The sequence below is a fragment of the Schistocerca gregaria genome, unplaced genomic scaffold (genome assembly GCF_023897955.1).
Source record: "Schistocerca gregaria isolate iqSchGreg1 unplaced genomic scaffold, iqSchGreg1.2 ptg000066l, whole genome shotgun sequence".
In the NCBI taxonomy this organism is placed as follows: Eukaryota; Metazoa; Arthropoda; class Insecta; order Orthoptera; family Acrididae; genus Schistocerca; species Schistocerca gregaria.
Genome location: NW_026061707.1, coordinates 7,399,284 through 7,417,924, shown reverse-complemented (window position 1 = coordinate 7,417,924; position 18,641 = coordinate 7,399,284). Strand labels below are relative to the sequence as shown.

At 26.3% G+C, this 18,641-nt stretch overlaps 1 long non-coding RNA gene across 1 annotated transcript in view; it reads left to right on the top strand.

The window, feature by feature from the left end:
• LOC126301299 (uncharacterized) overlaps positions 1–16,795 on the top strand; it is a 41,795-nt gene extending 25,000 nt beyond the window's left edge. The window contains exon 2 of the long non-coding RNA XR_007553024.1: positions 16,280–16,795. This is a non-coding gene — a long non-coding RNA (uncharacterized LOC126301299). The remainder of the gene's footprint in view (positions 1–16,279) is intronic.
• Positions 16,796–18,641: the final 1,846 nt, after the last annotated feature.

Below are 18,641 nucleotides of genomic sequence, written 5' to 3'. Positions count from 1 at the left end.
CCAATTATAATAGGTATTACTATAAAGAAAATTATTACGAATGCGTAAGCTGTAATAATAACATTATAAATCTGGTCATCCCCAATTAGAGATCCGGGTTGGCCAAGTTCAGCACGAATAAGTATTCTTATTGATGTTCCTACTATTCCTGCTCATGCTCCAAATATGAAGTATAAAGTACCAATGTCCTTATGGTTTGTTGAGAATAATCATTTTTGCGGTAAGATGGCTGAATTTTAGGTGGTAGACTGTAAATCTACTTATGAGATGTTTTCTCTCTTATCATATTTAGGTCTTATATTCAATTATGATTCTAGACTGCAATTCTAGAGGTGTAAAATTTTACTAAGGCCTAAAAGATTATTCTTTTAATTATAACTTTGAAGGTTATTAGTTTGATTAACTTAAGTCCTTAGTATAATGAAATTAAGGTTGATGTTGAAATCAATCCTATTGTTGAAATTATTACTGTTATAGGAAGAATGATTCTTGATTTTTGGGACTTTATCTTTATAGATCACGAATTTTCTGTGTATGATATAATTAGAGCTGAGAATCTAATACGTATATAGTAGTAGAGTGTAATTGTAGTTAATACAACTATAATAGTTATAATAGTTGTTATATTGTTTTCTATTAATGATTGTATTACAATTCATTTTGGTAAGAATCCAAGGAATGGTGGTAGTCCACCTAAAGATAATAAAGATAAGAATATTATGAATTTAATTTCGGTTTTTATATTTCTGGCTGAATAAATTTGATTTATGAAAAATAAATTTATTTGCTTAAATAATAAAACTATAATTAATCTTAATAGTGGGTAAATAATGAAGTATAGTTCTCAGATGTTTTCTCTGACTGTTAATGATCTAATTATTCAACCTAGATGTCTGATTGATGAATAAGCTAAAAGTTGTCGTAAGGATGTTTGATTTAAACCTCCTATTGCCCCAATAATAGTTCTTAAGATAATAATTGTTCAAATAAAAGTTCTTAATTGAATACAATAAGATAAGGCCATTATTGGGGCGATTTTTTGTCATGTTATTAATGTTAAATAATTATTTCATCTTGATGCTCCTATAACTTCTGGAAATCAGAAATGGAAAGGTGCAGCTCCAATCTTTAATAATAGTCTAGATCTAATTATTATTGATGGGATAAATTCTGTTTCCCATCCCATGGGATATTTTATTTGAATCAGCAAAATTGAAAATAATAATATTGTCGATGCTATTGCTTGGACAATAAAATATTTAATTGATGATTCATTTATTATTATATTTTTATTTCTTGTTAGGAGCGGAATAAATGAAAGTAAGTTGATCTCAAGTCCTATTCAAACCCCAAATCAGGAATTTGATGAAATGGACAGGATCGTTCCTATCATTAATGTTGATAGGAAGAGAAGTTTTGTAGAGTTGTTGGTCATTAAAAAGGAGAGGATTGATACCTCTATAAATGGGGTATGAACCCATTAGCTTGTTTAGCTTACCTTTTTACATTAAGGTGTATGATGCACGTTAGTTTTTGATACTAAAGGAGGTAGTTTAATTCTATCTTATGTAATTTTAATGAAGGTAATTTTATTTACTTTATTTACCCTCTCAAGGTAACCCTTTAATCAGGCACTTCATTTATTTATTATATAAATCGAAAGTTTTTTTTTGAAATTCTTTTATGTATTATTTTGTTTAATTAGGATTAAGTTATCCTGCTCATTTTTTTATATATATATATAATAAATAATTTATATTAATATATTACATTTAATTGAAATTAAAGTATTATAAGTTCATCTTACCATTATCAATTGATTATTTTAATGCAATTATTTACCTAGGATAATAGCTACTTATGTTTTTAGCTTAAAATAGGTTATTATAATATAATATATATAATAATATGTAATTTAATATTTAATATTATTATAATTGGATATAATAAATAAAATTATTAATTTAAATATAAAATATTATAATTAATATAAATAATTATATTAATTATAATAATATAATTATGTAAATTATCTATAATTAGATTATTTAACTAATATATATGAAAGTTAACTTAATATAAAAAAAAGAATTCATATTAATAACATATTATATTAAATTACATAATTGTATAAAATATATTTATTATATTATTTAATCTTTTTTTATTTATTAGTGAAAAGAAAGATTAAATAAGAAAGAATATAATACATTTATTGCTATACATGTTCCATATTAATCTTTAATTATATATAATAGAGAAGTTGTTGTGGTCATACATAGGGGCGTTTCTTTTTTTTTGTTAATGTTTGTGGTTTTTTTCTTTTTTTTCTTTAAATATTTGAATCTTTTATTTTTTCCTGAATTAATAGATTTAAAATTTTCTTATTTTTTATTTTTAAAAGTTTTATTCTTGCTTGTTTATTCACTTTTTCTTTGTATTATATGTAAGTTTTGTTAGACTAAATGTTCTTTTTGCAGTAATTTGATTTAATTATCAAGTGATTTTGGATTTAGCAATTGATTTAGTATCGGCATAATTCGTGCCAGCATCTGCGGTTATACGATTGATACAAGTGAATATTATTGGTTAAAACAGTTGTTTATATTATTAGGGTTGAAATATAAATTTGTAAGGTGAAATGTTAAAATTTATTTGTGGCCCTTTTTATGAATCTGTGAAATTTAAAAAATAAACTAGGATTAGATACCCTATTATTTTAAATGTTAATTATATTTACCAGGGTACTATTAGTTAAGGTCTTTAAACCCAAAGAATTTGGCGGTATCTCATTCCATTCAGAGGAACCTACCCCATGATTGATAATACACGATTTACTCTACTTAATTTATTTGTTTGTATATCTCCGTTATCAGAGAATCTTTTTAGAGTTATAATTCTTAAGATTTATAATTATAAAATATTTCAGGTCAAGGTGCAGCTTATAGTTAAGAGGAGGTGGGTTACAATAGATTTTTGTTTATAACGGATTTGATAGTGAAATACTGTTAATGAAGGTGGATTTGATAGTAATTTAATTTATTTAATTTAACTGATATTGGCTCTGAGATGTGTACACATCGCCCGTCGCTCTCATTATTGATTATTCTATTTTATTTTAAAGTAGCTTCAATTTAGATGAGATAAGTCGTAACATAGTAGATGTACTGGAAAGTGTATCTAAGAAGAGTTTCAAGATATAACTTATTAGTAAAGTGTTTCATTTACACTGAAAATTTTTCTGTGCAAATCAGGATATCTTGACTATTTATTTTATTATATTTATTTTTTGTTTATTTAATTATTTAATATAAATAATTTTATTGTATTTTTGTCTTAGTATATTTTATAGAATTGATTTTTTAAATTATAGTTTATTGGTAATGTAAGTGTTTTATGAAATATTATTTTAAATTTTTTTAAGTAGATTTTATTTATTGTACCTTTTGTATCAGGGTTTATCAAAATTTTAGTATTTATTTTACTTGTCTCGATTTGGGTTGATTTATAAATAATTTATAGTTAATGTATCATAATTATTATTAAATTATTTATAGAAATGAGATGTTAATCGTTTCCCAAGATATCTAGTTTCTTAAGAAAAAATTTAATTTTTTAAAGTTATTCTTTTTATTTAATTTTTTAAGTAAAAATATTAACTTATTTATTCTTTAAGGGATAAGCTTTGAAGTTAATAACCTATAATTTATTTTATAGAAATATAATAGTAAGCTTTAAACCAGCTATCTTTAAGATTACGTTTTAGTTCATTATTTTTTATTTTGATTTTATAAATATTTTAGGTTTTTTATTAAGATTATTAATTTAATTTTAAAATTTTTGTAATAATGATAGAATTAGTATATTTATTTGTATGAAATTTTTACCTTGTGAACTTATTATAAGGAACTAGGCAAAATTGATTTCCGCCTGTTTATCAAAAACATGTCCTCTTGTTTATATTTTGAGGTCTGGCCTGCTCACTGAGCGTATTTTTAAAGAGCCGCGGTATTTTGACCGTGCAAAGGTAGCATAATCATTAGTCTCTTAATTAGTGGCTGGAATGAATGGCTTGACGAGTAATCAACTGTCTCTTAATAAATTTTTGAATTTAACTTTTGAGTCAAAAGGCTTAAATTCTTCTTTAGGACGAGAAGACCCTATAGAGCTTGACATTTTACTTTTATATAGTTTTTTGTTTGTCTTTCTATATTTAATGATGATGTTTTGTTGGGGTGACATGAAGAATAGATAAACTCTTCATTATTATATCATTTATTTATGTTTGTTATTTTGATCCATAATTTATGATCATAAGATTAAGTTACCTTAGGGATAACAGCGTAATTGTTTTTGAGAGCTCATATCGACAAAGCAGATTGCGACCTCGATGTTGGATTAAGAAAAATTTTGGGTGCAGGAGCCCAATGATTAGGTCTGTTCGACCTTTAAATTCTTACATGATCTGAGTTCAGACCGGCGTGAGCCATGTCGGTTTCTATCCTAAGATTGTTAATCCATATTAGTACGAAAGGACCATATGGTTAAAATATTTTTTGTTATATTGATTAATATTAATTTATTTACTATTTTGACAGATTAATGTGTTGAATTTAGAATTCATTTATGTAGATTTTTTCTACAAATAGTATTGATACTTTATGATTTATTTATATTTATTTTGAATTTTCTTTTATTGGTTATTTGTGTTTTAATTAGTGTTGCCTTTTTAACTTTTATAGAGCGTAAGGTTTTAGGTTATATTCAGATTCGAAAGGGTCCAAATAAGGTAGGTTTTGTTGGAATTCCTCAGCCATTTAGAGATGCTATTAAGTTAATTTGTAAGGAGCAGCCAATTCCTATTATATCTAATTACCTACTTTATTATTTTTCCCCTGTTTTTAATTTAATGATTTCTTTAGCCGTTTGAGTAATTTTTCCTTATTTAACTTATATGTGTTCTTTTTCTTATGGATTTTTATTTTTTTTATGTTGTACTAGATTAGGTGTTTATACTGTTATAATTGCTGGTTGATCTTCTAATTCAAATTATTCATTATTAGGTTCTCTTCGTTCTGTTGCTCAAACAATTTCTTATGAAGTTAGTTTAGCTTTAATTTTATTGTCTTTAATTATTTTAATTGGTAGTTTTAATATGTTTGATTTTATAAACTATCAGCTTTATTGTTGATTTATTATTATTTCTTTTCCTTTAGCTTTAGCTTGTTTTGCTTCTTGCTTAGCTGAAACTAATCGTACTCCTTTTGATTTTGCTGAAGGGGAATCTGAGTTAGTTTCAGGATTTAATATTGAGTATGGTGTGGGTGGTTTTACTTTAATTTTTTTAGCTGAATATACTAGAATTGTCTTCATAAGAATGTTATTGGCTTTAATTTTTTTGGGCGGTGATTTTTATTCTTTTATATTTTTTATTAAGCTTGCTATTATATCTTTTGGTTTTATTTGGGTTCGTGGAACATTACCACGGTTCCGTTATGATAAATTAATGTACTTAGCTTGAAAAAGTTTTTTACCTTTATCTTTGAATTTTTTTATTTTCTTTGTTGGTTTAAAGATTTTATTTATCTCATTTGTTTAGTGAAATCTTTTGAGAAAAGTTAATAGAAGAGTTAAACTTCTAATTTTATATTTTCATAACATATGCTTTTCCTAAGCTAATTAACTTTATTCCTTAATTAATTTATCTCATGCGTTTGCGACATGGACATTAATTAAGAAATATGTGAAGTAAATAATTGTTAAGATTTGACCTGTTATAATATAAGGTTCTTCAACAGGTCGTTTACCAATTCACGTTAGTAAGCATACAACAACTACTATAATTCAGAATAAAATTTGATTAATAGGGTAAAATTGAATGCCTCGGAATGGTGTTTTATTATAAAATGGTAAAATTATTAAGATTCTAATTGATAAAAATAATGCAATAACACCTCCTAACTTATTAGGGATAGATCGTAGAATTGCATATGCAAATAGGAAATATCATTCTGGTTGAATGTGAACTGGTGTTACTAATGGGTTGGCAGGTACAAAGTTATCTGGATCTCCTAATAGGTAAGGATTAATTAAACATAGTATAATTAATAATGATGTTATTATTACAAATGTAATAGAATCCTTAAAGGTAAAGTATGGATGGAATGGAATTTTTTCAATATCTCCATTTACTCCAAGAGGATTATTAGATCCTGTTTGGTGAAGAAAAAATAAATGAATTGCTGCTATAGCAGCAATAATAAGTGGTAATACAAAATGGAATGTGAAGAATCGATTTAATGTTGCATTATCAACAGCGAATCCTCCTCATACTCATTGGACTAAATCTGTTCCTAAGTATGGGATTGCTGATAATAAATTAGTAATTACTGTTGTACCTCAAAAAGATATTTGGCCTCAGGGTAAGACATATCCTATAAATGCAGTTGCTATAACTAAAAATAAAATCCCTGTACCAATTATTCAGGTATGTATATATATATAAGATCCATAGTAAATTCCCCATCCTACATGTAAGTAAATACAAATAAAAAATATAGATGCTCCATTTGCGTGTAAGGTTCGGATAATTCAACCATTATTTACGTCTCGGCAGATGTGTACTACACTACTGAATGCTATTTCAATATTTGATGTATAATGTATAGCTAAAAATAGTCCAGTTACGATTTGAATTACCAAACATAACCCTAATAGGGATCAAAAATTTCATCAAAATGAAATATTTGTTGGGGCAGGTAAGTCAATTAAAGAGTTATTAATAATTTTAATTAAAGGATGTCTTAATCGTAAGGGTTTATTCATTAGTAATAATCTTATTTTACGAATAGGTCCCTGATTAATATTGGTGATTTTAACAACTGCTAGTAGTGCTAAAAATAAATAAATTATTATTATTATTGTAATAATGAATGTTGGTCTATTATATAATTTTTCTAAAGATATTGTTATTTCTTGATAATTGATTGAATTATCAATATTTATAGTTTCGGTGTTTTTGAAAAAGTCTATAAATATAGATATATCTAGAATAATTAATATTAATATGATAAATACTCACATTATTAATGTAATAATTATAGTGATTGATTTAGGCTGAAATATTTCGTTTGATGCAATTCTTGTAATGTAAATAAATAATACTAGTATACCACCAAGAAATGTTAAAAATAAAATATATGATAATCAATATCTTTCTATTATTGTTCCTGTTATTAATCCAACTAGGAAGGTTTGAAGGATAATAAATAGCATTATTGATATTGGGTGTCTTAATTTAATAAAATTAATATTTATTACATTTGATAATGATATAATTATTATTTTGATCATTTCAGGGGTTAGTTTATTTAAAATACCGGTTTTGGGGACCGATGATGGAGGCTTTTCCACCTCTGAAGTTTTAAAAGTGGGGGCTGGACTTATTTCCGGTTTACAAGACCGGCGTTTTTTTTTAAACTATTAAAACTAATGTTTATATTCTCTATTTTTACTTCTTTATTGATTTATTTTGCTGGTGTTTATGTTTTTTCTTCTAAACGTAAACATTTATTAATGGTTCTTTTGAGATTAGAATATATTGTTCTTTCTTTATTTATGTTAGTTATTGTTTTTCTTATTGAGTTTGATTATGATTATTTTTTTCCTGTTATTTTTTTAGTTTTTTCTGTTTGTGAGGGTGCTTTAGGTCTTTCTATTTTAGTTTCAATAATTCGTTCTCATGGTAATGATTTTTTTAATTCTTTTGGTTTATCTTTATGTTAAAGTATTTATTTATAGCTATTTTTTTGATCCCTCTTTGTTTATTAAATAATTGTTGATGGTTGGTTCATTCTTTAATGTTTCTGTCGGGTTTTGTTTTTATAATTTGTGTTTATTCATATGCTGATTTGAATATAATTAGATATTATTTTGGTATTGATTATTTTTCTTTTAGTTTAATTTTACTTAGTTTTTGGATTTGTTCTTTAATAATCACTGCTAGAGGTTCAGTTTATTTAAGTTCATATCATTCTAATTTTTTTGTTTTTATGGTTTTGATTTTAATAATTATGCTTTATTGTTCATTTGCTAGATTAAGTCTTCTTTCTTTTTATATTTTTTTTGAGGCTAGATTAGTTCCTACTTTACTTTTAATTTTGGGTTGGGGTTATCAACCTGAGCGTTTGCAGGCTGGTGTTTATTTAATTTTTTATACTTTGGTTGCTAGATTACCTTTATTATTAGTTTTATTTAAGGTTTATGATTTTTCTAATACTTTATATTTTCCTTTATTGGTTGATTTTGGTTCTTATTATTTTATGTTTTATGTATTTATAATTTTGGCTTTTTTAGTTAAGATACCTATGTTTTTGGTTCATTTATGACTTCCTAAGGCTCATGTAGAGGCCCCTATTTCAGGTAGAATAATTCTTGCTGGTGTTTTATTAAAGTTAGGTGGTTATGGTATTTTTCGTGTTATAAAGGTTATTTCATATTTGGGTTTAAAGTTTAATTATTTTTGATTGTCTTTAGGTTTATCTGGGGGTGTTATTGTAAGATTTATTTGTTTTCGTCAGGTTGATTTAAAGGCTTTAATTGCATATTCTTCTGTTGCTCATATAAGAATGGTTATTGGTGGATTGATGACTATGAATTGATGAGGTTGTGTAGGTTCTCTTTCTCTAATGGTTGGTCATGGTTTATGTTCTTCTGGTTTATTTTGTTTATCTAATATTATGTATTATCTATAGGAGCATCTATATTTTTTATTTGTATTTACTTACATGTAGGACGGGGAATTTACTATGGATCTTATATATATATACATACCTGAATAATTGGTACAGTGATTTTATTTTTAGTTATAGCAACTGCATTTATAGGATATGGACTGAATCTGTTCCTAAGTATGGGATTGCTGATAATAAATTAGTAATTACTGTTGTACCTCAAAAAGATATTTGGCCTCAGGGTAAGACATATCCTATAAATGCAGTTGCTATAACTAAAAATAAAATCACTGTACCAATTATTCAGGTATGTATATATATATAAGATCCATAGTAAATTCCCCATCCTACATGTAAGTAAATACAAATAAAAAATATAGATGCTCCATTTGCGTGTAAGGTTCGGATAATTCAACCATTATTTACGTCTCGGCAGATGTGTACTACACTACTGAATGCTATTTCAATATTTGATGTATAATGTATAGCTAAAAATAGTCCAGTTACGATTTGAATTACCAAACATAACCCTAATAGGGATCCAAAATTTCATCAAAATGAAATATTTGTTGGGGCAGGTAAGTCATTTAAAGAGTTATTAATAATTTTAATTAAAGGATGTCTTAATCGTAAGGGTTTATTCATTAGTAATTATCTTATTTTACGAATAGGTCCCTGATTAATATTGGTGATTTTAACAACTGCTAGTAGTGCTAAAAATAAATAAATTATTATTATTATTGTAATAATGAATGTTGGTCTATTATATAATTTTTCTAAAGATATTGTTATTTCTTGATAATTGATTGAATTATCAATATTTATAGTTTCGGTGTTTTTGAAAAAGTCTATAAATATAGATATATCTAGAATAATTAATATTAATATGATAAATACTCACATTATTAATGTAATAATTATAGTGATTGATTTAGCCTGAAATATTTCGTTTGATGCAATTCTTGTAATGTAAATAAATAATACTAGTATACCACCAAGAAATGTTAAAAATAAAATATATGATAATCAATATCTTTCTATTATTGTTCCTGTTATTAATCCAACTAGGAAGGTTTGAAGGATAATAAAAAGCATTATTGATATTGGGTGTCTTAATTTAATAAAATTAATATTTATTACATTTGATAATGATATAATTATTATTTTGATCATTTCAGGGGTTAGTTTATTTAAAATACCGGTTTTGGGGACCGATGATGGAAGCTTTTCCACCTCTGAAGTTTTAAAAGTGGGGGCTGGACTTATTTCCGGTTTACAAGACCGGCGTTTTTTTTTAAACTATTAAAACTAATGTTTATATTCTCTATTTTTACTTCTTTATTGATTTATTTTGCTGGTGTTTATGTTTTTTCTTCTAAACGTAAACATTTATTAATGGTTCTTTTGAGATTAGAATATATTGTTCTTTCTTTATTTATGTTAGTTATTGTTTTTCTTATTGAGTTTGATTATGATTATTTTTTTCCTGTTATTTTTTTAGTTTTTTCTGTTTGTGAGGGTGCTTTAGGTCTTTCTATTTTAGTTTCAATAATTCGTTCTCATGGTAATGATTTTTTTAATTCTTTTGGTTTATCTTTATGTTAAAGTATTTATTTATAGCTATTTTTTTGATCCCTCTTTGTTTATTAAATAATTGTTGATGGTTGGTTCATTCTTTAATGTTTCTGTCGGGTTTTGTTTTTATAATTTGTGTTTATTCATATGCTGATTTGAATATAATTAGATATTATTTTGGTATTGATTATTTTTCTTTTAGTTTAATTTTACTTAGTTTTTGGATTTGTTCTTTAATAATCACTGCTAGAGGTTCAGTTTATTTAAGTTCATATCATTCTAATTTTTTTGTTTTTATGGTTTTGATTTTAATAATTATGCTTTATTGTTCATTTGCTAGATTAAGTCTTCTTTCTTTTTATATTTTTTTTGAGGCTAGATTAGTTCCTACTTTACTTTTAATTTTGGGTTGGGGTTATCAACCTGAGCGTTTGCAGGCTGGTGTTTATTTAATTTTTTATACTTTGGTTGCTAGATTACCTTTATTATTAGTTTTATTTAAGGTTTATGATTTTTCTAATACTTTATATTTTCCTTTATTGGTTGATTTTGGTTCTTATTATTTTATGTTTTATGTATTTATAATTTTGGCTTTTTTAGTTAAGATACCTATGTTTTTGGTTCATTTATGACTTCCTAAGGCTCATGTAGAGGCCCCTATTTCAGGTAGAATAATTCTTGCTGGTGTTTTATTAAAGTTAGGTGGTTATGGTATTTTTCGTGTTATAAAGGTTATTTCTTATTTGGGTTTAAAGTTTAATTATTTTTGATTGTCTTTAGGTTTATCTGGGGGTGTTATTGTAAGATTTATTTGTTTTCGTCAGGTTGATTTAAAGGCTTTAATTGCATATTCTTCTGTTGCTCATATAAGAATGGTTATTGGTGGATTGATGACTATGAATTGATGAGGTTGTGTAGGTTCTCTTTCTCTAATGGTTGGTCATGGTTTATGTTCTTCTGGTTTATTTTGTTTATCTAATATTATGTATTATCTATAGGAGCATCTATATTTTTTATTTGTATTTACTTACATGTAGGACGGGGAATTTACTATGGATCTTATATATATATACATACCTGAATAATTGGTACAGTGATTTTATTTTTAGTTATAGCAACTGCATTTATAGGATATGGACTGAATCTGTTCCTAAGTATGGGATTGCTGATAATAAATTAGTAATTACTGTTGTACCTCAAAAAGATATTTGGCCTCAGGGTAAGACATATCCTATAAATGCAGTTGCTATAACTAAAAATAAAATCACTGTACCAATTATTCAGGTATGTATATATATATAAGATCCATAGTAAATTCCCCATCCTACATGTAAGTAAATACAAATAAAAAATATAGATGCTCCATTTGCGTGTAAGGTTCGGATAATTCAACCATTATTTACGTCTCGGCAGATGTGTACTACACTACTGAATGCTATTTCAATATTTGATGTATAATGTATAGCTAAAAATAGTCCAGTTACGATTTGAATTACCAAACATAACCCTAATAGGGATCCAAAATTTCATCAAAATGAAATATTTGTTGGGGCAGGTAAGTCATTTAAAGAGTTATTAATAATTTTAATTAAAGGATGTCTTAATCGTAAGGGTTTATTCATTAGTAATTACCTTATTTTACGAATAGGTCCCTGATTAATATTGGTGATTTTAACAACTGCTAGTAGTGCTAAAAATAAATAAATTATTATTATTATTGTAATAATGAATGTTGGTCTATTATATAATTTTTCTAAAGATATTGTTATTTCTTGATAATTGATTGAATTATCAATATTTATAGTTTCGGTGTTTTTGAAAAAGTCTATAAATATAGATATATGTAGAATAATTAATATTAATATGATAAATACTCACATTATTAATGTAATAATTATAGTGATTGATTTAGGCTGAAATATTTCGTTTGATGCAATTCTTGTAATGTAAATAAATAATACTAGTATACCACCAAGAAATGTTAAAAATAAAATATATGATAATCAATATCTTTCTATTATTGTTCCTGTTATTAATCCAACTAGGAAGGTTTGAAGGATAATAAAAAGCATTATTGATATTGGGTGTCTTAATTTAATAAAATTAATATTTATTACATTTGATAATGATATAATTATTATTTTGATCATTTCAGGGGTTAGTTTATTTAAAATACCGGTTTTGGGGACCGATGATGGAAGCTTTTCCACCTCTGAAGTTTTAAAAGTGGGGGCTGGACTTATTTCCGGTTTACAAGACCGGCGTTTTTTTTTAAACTATTAAAACTAATGTTTATATTCTCTATTTTTACTTCTTTATTGATTTATTTTGCTGGTGTTTATGTTTTTTCTTCTAAACGTAAACATTTATTAATGGTTCTTTTGAGATTAGAATATATTGTTCTTTCTTTATTTATGTTAGTTATTGTTTTTCTTATTGAGTTTGATTATGATTATTTTTTTCCTGTTATTTTTTTAGTTTTTTCTGTTTGTGAGGGTGCTTTAGGTCTTTCTATTTTAGTTTCAATAATTCGTTCTCATGGTAATGATTTTTTTAATTCTTTTGGTTTATCTTTATGTTAAAGTATTTATTTATAGCTATTTTTTTGATCCCTCTTTGTTTATTAAATAATTGTTGATGGTTGGTTCATTCTTTAATGTTTCTGTCGGGTTTTGTTTTTATAATTTGTGTTTATTCATATGCTGATTTGAATATAATTAGATATTATTTTGGTATTGATTATTTTTCTTTTAGTTTAATTTTACTTAGTTTTTGGATTTGTTCTTTAATAATCACTGCTAGAGGTTCAGTTTATTTAAGTTCATATCATTCTAATTTTTTTGTTTTTATGGTTTTGATTTTAATAATTATGCTTTATTGTTCATTTGCTAGATTAAGTCTTCTTTCTTTTTATATTTTTTTTGAGGCTAGATTAGTTCCTACTTTACTTTTAATTTTGGGTTGGGGTTATCAACCTGAGCGTTTGCAGGCTGGTGTTTATTTAATTTTTTATACTTTGGTTGCTAGATTACCTGTATTATTAGTTTTATTTAAGGTTTATGATTTTTCTAATACTTTATATTTTCCTTTATTGGTTGATTTTGGTTCTTATTATTTTATGTTTTATGTATTTATAATTTTGGCTTTTTTAGTTAAGATACCTATGTTTTTGGTTCATTTATGACTTCCTAAGGCTCATGTAGAGGCCCCTATTTCAGGTAGAATAATTCTTGCTGGTGTTTTACTAAAGTTAGGTGGTTATGGTATTTTTCGTGTTATAAAGGTTATTTCTTATTTGGGTTTAAAGTTTAATTATTTTTGATTGTCTTTAGGTTTATCTGGGGGTGTTATTGTAAGATTTATTTGTTTTCGTCAGGTTGATTTAAAGTCTTTAATTGCATATTCTTCTGTTGCTCATATAAGAATGGTTATTGGTGGATTGATGACTATGAATTGATGAGGTTGTGTAGGTTCTCTTTCTCTAATGGTTGGTCATGGTTTATGTTCTTCTGGTTTATTTTGTTTATCTAATATTATGTATTATCTATAGGAGCAGTATTTGCAATTATAGGAGGTGTCATTCAATGATATCCACTATTTACAGGATTAACTATAAATAATACATGATTAAAAATCCAATTTACAATTATATTCATTGGAGTAAATTTAACATTCTTTCCTCAACACTTCCTAGGATTAGCAGGAATACCTCGACGATACTCTGACTACCCAGACGCATATACATCATGAAACGTAGTATCAAGAATTGGGTCTACAATTTCTATTGTAGGAATCATTATATTCATTGTAATTATATGAGAAAGAATGATTACAAACCGAGCAATTATATTTAGAGCTAACATAAGAAGATCAACAGAATGACTACAAAATAACCCTCCTGCAGAACATAGTTACTCAGAATTACCATTAATCTCTAGATTCTAATATGGCAGATTAGTGCAGTAGATTTAAGCTCTACAAATATAGGTTTGACCTTTTATTAGAAAATATTTATTAATGGCAACATGATCAAATTTATCTCTTCAAGATGGAGCTTCATCATTAATGGAGCAATTATCATTCTTTCATGATCATACTATGGTCGTATTATTATTAATTACAGTAATTGTAGGTTGTGCCCTAAGTTATATATTATTTATTGCCTATACTAACCGTAATATACTTCATGGACATTTAATTGAAACAATCTGAACAGCTTTACCAGCAATTACATTAATTTTTATTGCCCTTCCATCATTACGACTATTATATTTACTTGATGATTCAGTAGATGCAATTATTACAATTAAAACCATTGGACGACAATGATATTGAAGATATGAATATTCAGACTTCATAGACGTAGAATTTGACACTTATATAACACCAGAACAAGACCTAGAAAATGATGGATTCCGACTACTAGATGTAGATAACCGAACAATCCTACCAATAAATACAGAAGTACGAGTATTAACAAGAGCATCAGATGTTCTACACTCATGAGCAGTTCCTGCATTAGGGGTTAAAATTGATGCAACGCCAGGTCGGTTAAATCAAGGAACATTCACAATAAATCGACCTGGATTATTCTTTGGACAATGCTCAGAAATCTGTGGAGCAAACCACAGATTTATACCAATTGTAATTGAAAGAACTTCAGTAAATTTATTTATTAAGTGATTATCTAAGATAATTTAAGGAGTTAGTTAAAATAAATAACATTAGAGTGTCAATCTAAAGTAACTAAAAAAATTAGTACACCTTGAAATTCATCAGATGACTGAAAGTAAGTAATGGTCTCTTAAACCAAATAATAGTAAATTAACGACTACTTCTGATGGGGAAATTATATCCAAATCCCTCAAATATCCCCTCTTATATGATTCTCACTATTCATTATATTTTCAGCTACATTAATCTTGTTTAATCAAATAAACTTCTTCTCATTTAAACCTAACCTTATTAAAAGAGCAGAAAAAGGAACAATTGAAATAAAAAACTTAAATTGAAAATGATAACAAATCTATTCTCAACATTTGACCCATCAACTAACATCCTTAATTTATCATTAAATTGAACTAGAACATTTGTAGGACTATTATTAATCCCATCACTATTTTGACTTACACCATCACGAATTAACATTATCTGAAATAAACATAATTTAACCTTACATAATGAATTTAAAACACTTCTTGGACCAAAATCATTTAATGGAACAACATTCATTTTCATCTCAATTTTTATTATAATATTATTTAACAATTTCATAGGATTATTCCCTTATATTTTTACTAGAACAAGACATTTAGCATTAACATTTGCAATTGCCCTACCTATATGGCTAAGATTTATATTATTTGGATGAATTAACCATACTAATCATATATTTACACACCTTGTACCACAAGGTACACCACCTGCATTAATATCAATTATAGTACTAATTGAAACAATTAGTAATGTTATTCGACCAGGTACATTAGCAGCACGGTTGGCAGCAAATATAATTGCAGGACACTTATTATTAACCTTATTAGGAAACACAGGACCATCTATAGCAATAAACTTAATCTCATTACTAATTATTGGACAAATACTTCTATTAATTCTAGAATCAGCAGTAGCAATAATTCAAGCCTATGTTTTCTCAATTCTAAGAACTCTATATTCTAGAGAAGTATATTAAACCTATGTTAACAACTCACTCAAACCACCCATTCCACTTAGTAGACTATAGACCTTGACCATTAACAGGAGCAATTGGAGCAATAGTCCTAGTATCAGGACTAGCAAAATGATTCCACCTATTTAATATTAACTTATTCATAATTGGATTTGGAATTACCCTACTAACTATAATTCAATGATGACGAGATGTAGTACGAGAAGGAACATATCAAGGATTACATACAGGATTTGTATCAATTGGATTGCGATGAGGAATAATTTTATTTATTGCATCAGAGGTATTATTTTTCGTTTCTTTTTTTGAGCATTCTTTAGAAGAAGATTAGCACCAACAATTGAACTAGGAATACTATGACCTCCAATAGGAATTCAACCCTTTAACCCTATTAAATTCCATTACTTAATACAGCTATTCTTTTAGCATCAGGAGTAACAGTAACATGAGCACATCATAGTTTAATGGAATCTAATCATACTCAAGCACTACAAGGATTATTCTTCACAGTGTTATTAGGACTATACTTTACAATACTTCAAGCATATGAATATTGAGAAGCACCTTTTACCATTGCAGATGCAGTTTATGGATCAACATTCTTTGTTGCAACAGGATTCCATGGTTTACACGTAATTATTGGAACAATCTTTTTATCAACATGTCTACTTCGACACTCAATAAATCAATTTTTACCAAGACATCACTTTGGATTTGAAGCAGCAGCATGATACTGACACTTCGTAGACGTAGTATGATTATTCTTATATATCTCTATTAATTGATGAGGTAGATAATTGTTTTTCTAGTATAAATAGTACATTTGACTTCCAATCAGAAAGCTTGATATAAATCAAGAAAAACAATTCTAATTCTATCAACAAGAGTTTTCATTAGATTTATTATTCCAATAATTGTTATAATCCTGGCAACAACACTATCAAAAAAATTAATTAATGATCGAGAAAATAGATCACCATTTGAATGTGGGTTTGATCCAAAAAGATCAGCACGAATACCATTCTCAATACGATTCTTCCTAATTGCAGTAATCTTTTTAATTTTTGATGTAGAAATTGCACTAATTCTACCAATTGTAATTATTTTTAAAACTTCAGACATTATAATCTGAACAGTATCAACAATATTTTTTATTCTAGTTCTATTAGGAGGACTATACCATGAATGAAACCAAGGAGCATTACAATGAGCAGAATAAAGGGTTGTAGTTAAATATAACATTTGGGTTGCATTCAAAAAGTTTTGATATTATCAATCAACCTTAAATAGAATAAGAAGCGAAATATTGCAGTCAGTTTCGACCTGGAAGATTGGTATGTACTACCCTTATTCTTATTAATTGAATCCAAAAAGAGGCGTATTACTGTTAATAATATAATTGAACTATAATAGTTCCAATTAAGGAAATGTAAAGCCAATATGAAAGCGGCTAACTTTTTATATTAGCGGTTAAACTCCGTTAACATTTCTAAAATTTATATAGTTTAAATAAAACATTACATTTTCACTGTAAAAATAATATATCTATATTTATAAATACTTAAAAGTAAAAATACTTCCTTAACATCTTCAGTGTCACGCTCTAATTATAAGCTATTTAAGTAAACGAAAAACAATATTACCAAAATAAATATTCAAAAAATAAAAGTTAAAAGATAAATCCTGAAATTAGAATCATATCAACCTTGAATATAACCAATTAAATAAATAAATAATCTATATAAACCTTGACCACCAAGTAATTCACCTCAACCATAATCAAATGACTTAGATGAATAATAACCTATTTTTAAAGGAATATATCTAATAAACTTAGTTGAAAGAAAAGGTATAAATCATATAGAACCAGCAAATCTAACAAAAGAAAGTATACTTAAAGAAAATAAATTATGAGAAAAATCAAAATTAGAAATAAGATAACCTAAATAAGCACCTAAAATAACAACTGTAATAGTTAAAAACTTTAAATAATAAGGTAAAGCAATCACATGAGGAATAGGAAAAATTAATCAAGATAAAAGACTACCACCAAAAACAGCAACAAACAATAGACCAATTATTCCAAATGAAATATAATAACCCTTATCATCAAAAGAAAATCTAGAATAAAAATTATTATCACCAGATATTGAATAATAAAACAAACGAAAAGAATAAGAAGCAGTTAAACCAGCAGAAAAAAAATAAAGAAAAAAAATTAAACAATTAATTCATCTTAAACAAACCATCTCAAGAATTAAATCCTTTGAATAAAATCCCGCTAAAAAAGGTATTCCACACAAAGATAAACTAGAAACATTAAAACAAACTGAAGTTAAAGGTATGAAATTAACAATTGATCCTATAAAACGAATATCCTGAGAATCCTTCAAATTATGAATTATTGAACCTGCACATATAAATAATAATGCCTTAAATAAAGCATGAGCCAATAAATGAAAAAATGCAAGCTTTGGATAACCTATAGCCAAAATTCTTATTATTAAACCAAGTTGTCTTAAAGTAGAAAGAGCAATAATCTTCTTTAAATCAAACTCAAAATTAGCGCCCAATCCAGCCATAAATATAGTTATACAACCAATTAAAAGTAAAAATCAACCACAATTATAAGTATCCAATATTGG